Source organism: Pteropus vampyrus, unplaced genomic scaffold (genome assembly GCF_000151845.1).
Source record: "Pteropus vampyrus isolate Shadow unplaced genomic scaffold, Pvam_2.0 Scaffold4, whole genome shotgun sequence".
In the NCBI taxonomy this organism is placed as follows: domain Eukaryota; kingdom Metazoa; phylum Chordata; class Mammalia; order Chiroptera; family Pteropodidae; genus Pteropus; species Pteropus vampyrus.
Genome location: NW_011888785.1, coordinates 14,460,218 through 14,466,450, shown reverse-complemented (window position 1 = coordinate 14,466,450; position 6,233 = coordinate 14,460,218).

The window sequence follows — 6,233 nt, the reverse complement described above, 5'->3', positions numbered from 1 at the left end:
AATGTTAATCCCATTTTAAATTAAATTCTCATCCAAGGCAGGCAAAGATGTCTTGTGATTCTTACACTATTGAAAATTAGACTTTTTTTTTTTTTTTTTTTTGCTTTTCCTCATTCTTGCTAGACCATAATAATATCAAATCAAGTACATGGTCTCTCTTGTGGAATATTTGCTGTTAGTCATAAAATATTTATTGAAGACCTTCTATGTGCTGTATTACATCCTACAAGAATTATTTAAAGCATAATGTTTGACTTCTGAATTCAAGAAAATTACAATTTCATTAAGGCTTACATACTTACATAAGGTAAAAAATAGATAGGCAATCCAATGTAGGGTAGTGCTTCTCAAAATATAGTCTTAGAATATATACATTAAATTATCTGGACTTCTTGCCAAAGATGCTGATTCTGAGGTTCTCTACAGACAAAATTAATCAGAATATCTCTCATGCCTGGGAATATGCACTTTATATACTTAATATTGCTGTACATCTAAAACTTGAGGATCACTGGAAAGGCAGTAAAAAGTTTGAAACCAAACCTGGGTTCAAATACAAGAATATCATTATTAATTAAATTATGATTATTAGAAAGTTATCCAGCCTCTTTCTAGCTTATTTTCTAATATGTAAAATAGGACTACTGCCTATAGATGGGATAATTATATATAATATATGCATGGTGACCATTATAGAGCGTTCAAATAGTAATTGCTCAATAAATGCTATTATTTATATTTAAAAAACAGCCAGGCATTACATTAGAAACTTAGAAGTGGTTCACAAAGGATTTTCACTACTTAGGATTAGGATAGCTTAGCTTGCACCAAACATGCTCCCACTAATCAACTAGAAAAGTTGCTAAAATTAAAAAGAAAAAAAATTACCAAAGTAAAGGCATTAGAGAAACAATTACTGTAACGATTAAGACTAAAGGGGCTAAAATTCTAGAAAGAGGAGAATGGATGAGCGATGATCTTGGCAAGTAGTTTTCCTAGGGGACATCTGCCAGTTCTGACTGGGGACCTGGGATAGTCATTCACCAACTCCTGTTTGTCATTGATTGACAGCTGACCCTGCTGGAGTGTGGGGAGGAGCTGTTAATTTCAAATACAAGAATATCATTATTAATTAAATTATGATTATTAGAAAGTTATTCAGCCTCTTTCTAGCTTATTTTCTAATATGTAAAATAGGACTACTGCCTATAGATGGGATATCTATAGGCAGTAGTCCTATTTTACATATTAGAAAATAAGCTAGAAAGAGGCAATTTCTGACTACTACATGCAATTTCTGACTACTACATGCAAAGGCAAAAGTGGCCTTTTGTAGCTTTGGAGAAAGCCCTGAGGCAGAGATGCTGCTACTAGCAATTAAAAAACTGGAAGTTAGCTAGAGTCTACTGACACAGTAAAGCCAGAGATGAACCAGGCACTGATAACATTGGTTAAGATCCACACTTTAATATTCTGATTCACACACGCCCTACTTTAAATTATGTCCTTTCACTACTTCTCTGAAGCAGGAGCCAGTGACAATTTATGAAACAGGGAGACTAGTAGAACTAACTGTAATTATTTCTGAACCCACAACTGATAGCTCCCTTCTCAACTACTCCTCAGCCAGTACTTTTAAGGGCCTGATGGAGAAACTCACATTCATCACTCAAAAGTCTGAGCTCCTAGGGTTATTATGCCCTTTTCAGGTGATGGTTGCTATAAATTCCCATTCATGGCTATTATTGAACATGGAAGCAAAACAAGTACCTCAGTGAATTTTTGAGCTTCAGCCATATCTGCCTCCACTAGGCAGCAGCAACTCTTTTTCTTGATGATAATCAAGGTCAGTTTGTGTGGCTAGCACTCTTTTCTTTGGTGCTTTTGAGAGCATTATATGACCAGGTGGCAATTCATAGGTTACTGGATCCTCTGGTGAAAAAAATACTTCCTAACTCCAGGTCCCACTCCCACCAGAGAAAAAGTAAAGCAGAGCTTAAACTTATGCTGATAGAAAACGAAGACTCCTCAAGCTGATCACTGGGAACAATGGTGAGAGAAGTCACTCTGTCTTTCACCCTTTGGGTTTTAGGACTCAGTATTTTGCTTACAGCAGCACCATAAATGTGCCCTGACCTTGCAAGTCATCTCTCTGCTAGCGCCTCAGCTGCACCTGTGAGAGGCCATGTCAACATTCTATCAGTCCAGCAGCTGATAGGTGATATAGTATGTGGAAGATTAGTGGATTCCTTGGTATAAAACAATGTTATACAGTATCACACTATAATTAGTCAGACATTCAATGAGTCTTTGGGCTCTGCTGGCCAAGGCTCCCTGGGTAGAAAAATTAAACTCATAACTAGGATATGCATCAATCTCAATAAGGATAAGTTGCTGTTCTCTAGTGAAGAAAGGGTAGGATCTGTTCGACTTGCCATCATTAAGGGTTGGTACCATAGTGAAGATTTCATGTCAATTTCTGCTGCTATTGAGCTGGACATTCAGTAGCAAGAATCAGTCTTAGTGAGATAAAATATATATTATTGGGTATGGGTGTTGCTTCCACCTTGGCCACCACGGCTAACCAGTGTTACGTGTTAAAGCACTGGGATGACTGAGGAGGGAGGATGGCTAATCCCCACTGGATGAGTCAAGTTACCCATCTGATCACTCAGTGTCACTGTTGCAGTGGATGTTCTTAAGTGGGCACGAATATAAGATATAAGAAACCATATATTCCCCCTGGAAATTAGTTGAGAAGAACTTTCTTTAGAAAGTGACAGTTCTGGTGCTTGAGAATTTGAGAAAAAAACTGATGTGTAACTTTTGGAGCATAGGACATTATCATGGGAAGAAAGTGTAGAGCAGGTATGAAGATCAAAGAAATTGAATAAACCCCAAAGAAAGCCCTGAAGAAATATAATAAACAACTAGGTTCTCATCCTCGTGCTTCCATAAAGGGCACATGAATGGAGTGGCAAGAATGGAAGCAATGCATACATCTAACAGTATGTATTTTATCTCACTGATCATCCAGAGAAGGGCAAAAAACCCTGAGTTTTAGGAATTTTGTGCCATCACCTCTCTGACAACTTATCTCAGAGCTGGGCCCAAATATGGGAAAACTACAGTGTTCTATAGTATATTCATCATCCTAATATTGTGAAGCCATTTAAGTAGCATGAATGATATAGCACTTTCCTGCATTAAATCAACACCTAAGTCATTTCATCCTTTGTTATGAAATGTCTTTCCAAATGTATTTCCACACATATTTATTTCAGCAGTACTGAGGAAAATTGCAAGTTTTGGAGCCAGACAAACCAGTTTCAGATTTTGCCTCTGTAATTTTACAAGGCTATTTAAATTATCCTAGATGCTTATTACAGAGCCAGTCACATGACAGGAACTTGCTAAATGCTAATGGGCATTATTATCAGTATTATTCTGTATCATACATAGCCTTAAAGAAATTTCATAAACAATTAATTCCAGAATTGCCACCATTTACTCTAGAAAAAAAAATCCTTCAACCTTTATAACTTTTACTCTTTTTTTTCCTAAGGAAATAGATTAAATGTCACTATTTACATGTTTTGTACTGACATTTCCAAAGGAGGCATATTTGCCCTGAAGGTTCCCAGAAAACAAGACCTTTACATTATTTATTTTATAGTTTCCCACTTCTTCAGTCAAATCAGGTATGTATTGGTTGCTGCGACTTTCTCAATTGTGGTTTATTTATCAGGCCAGCTAGACGGAACTCAATACTGACTTTTAAAATTAAGAAGGTAAGTTAATGTCTTTTCCAGAGTAATATCTACATCAATATTTCAATCATTCACCCAGGTCAGGCAAAGCTGCATTTTAAAATTCCCAACATATCACAGCTTAGACATTTTATGACCTCAAGCATTCAGGGCAGTTGACTTATTAACCAAAAGATAGTGTTTAACCTCTTGTGGTTCTCACGAAGCAAATGCATTCTGACTTGTCAAATTCACCTCTCTATATATCCTTAGAGTCTGAGAAGTTATTTAAAAAAAAAATCTCAGTCTATATTATTATAGCTCTACCACTCTGTCAAGATGAGGATTGTTGTAGGTCAACCATATATATAAGAATGATTTCTGTTAAATGCAAATGAAAGCAACAATTGTCTTTTATATATGTCATTTGACTCTAATGCATCTATGATCATAAACAATATATTATACAGTCAAGTCATAAAATATTAGTTAACGTTCATTGGTCGGGGTTCATTTCAGAGACGATAATGCTCTTTGGCAGGTTTGAGCAGAGATAGATTTATTACTGAGTATTTAAAGGCTTACAAAATCTCTGGAGTTGCTGAAGAAATAGTTTTAGTGTAAATCAATACTTCAGGCCAACTCTTCTACTGTGGACTGTGGACAAGCCAACCAACCGAAAAGATTTCTTTCACTGCTGTCATTCAGGGCTAGCCCTGAGGAGCTCTATAATATAGTGGCTATTGAGTTTTGGCTGGTGACAGAATATCATGCAGAAAAGAACAAAACACTTTTTTTTTCTCTGCTAACTATAAAACTAACCCCATTTTTTCCTCTTTGGTTACTGGCCATAGGGAACTTCCTATGATGTAGTTAAGGCTAAGGCAACAAAGTAGTAGAAACAGGGGCCCTGAGGATCTATTCATGCAAGTTATTCAGCCTTTCTGGTCTGCTAGGGCCTATCCTACACTCAGCATCAATTGAATAATGACATACTCCTGCACATGATTCAAAAGATGAAATAATTCCATTCACAAATGAGCACTTTGAGTGTTGTAATCTTTTTGTATTTTGAGGTTCCAGGAATACGATCTTTACTGAGTGTATTCAGTCTTTACTGAAGTTCAATAGTAAGCCAGGAGCTGACTTTTCAAACTGAGACTAGTCCTCATCAGAAGAAGGCATTGTTTTACTCCAAACCCTAGAAGCAGTTCTGAATTGTGGTGGTTCTTTGGGATTGCCAAGAGGTACAATATATTTCTCTGTGTCACACATTTATTACCACTGGAATTGATTTGTTATAAGGCTCAAATAGTAGGATAGGTTATGCTATAGTTTGGACCTGCTACTAAGCCTTCTTTTGCTTTGGGAAGGACTTAAATCTGGCAACCTTATGGGTTTCCCAGTAAATAGGTAAGATAGTGAACTCAAGTATGATATATGTTGCTTTTAAAATCTAAAAGGGCCTAATAAATATGGTGCTTCTTTATTGTACAGTGTAATGTGTATCAATTTTTCTCTCATTTTAGAGGGCATATTTTACATGGACTCCTAAATATTTTGCTGATGTGACAAGCTTCTAAATTTTCATGGGATTTATTGTTTATTCTCTCTCATGCTGTGTTTCAAGGCATCTGTGATTCCTCCCATTTTATGCTCACCTGATCCAACTAACATATTGATATCAATATAATGGATGGGATAATGTTCTGTAGGATATCAAAATGATCAATATCATTCTAGGTTGTACAATATTAGAGAGCAAGAGAATTGACATAGCCCTGAGGTAAAACAGTGAAAGTCTGCTGCTCTTCTTGCCACTTTTGCACTATTTTAATTATTTTAAATTATTAGTTTAAGAAAAAGCAGTCTGAGTCAATAGCTACATATCAGGTGCCAAAGGTATGTTAATTTGCTACTGGAAATACAGTTATGTGAAACAGTTGAATACTCTAAGATATGTGGAATTACTTTTGATTCCTGCATATGATTTCTTTTTATTAAATCACTCTATCACCTGACCATTATAAGCCCTAACATTAATTGGTTGATCACATTTGTGTTTTTTAATTCTGGGTATTAATTAGTGGTAGATTAGAGTCAGTATCTAATTATCTTCAGAATATCACAAGTATTTTTCTTTTCCCAATGCATAATCACTTGGAAGATATCAACAGGTCACACTGAGTGAGACTTGGAAAAAGGACTCACATTGTGTGAGCCCTCTTAATCAATGAGTTCCATGCCTAGTAAATGGCTTATTTCTGTGAATTAAGAAGTTATGGCTTAATTAAGGAATATTTTCTTGGACTCCCAGAGGTGCATAGTTAGGAGTAAGTAAGCAATCACTCCATTCCACATTTATATCTTCCTGAATTTTTCCTTTTGTTTTTTTTATAAGAAATTTCTTTCATTTGAATTTTATTTGCATATGCCCTTACCGAGGTATTAATTGGCTAAGCAAATAGTGAGTCCGTGCTGCTT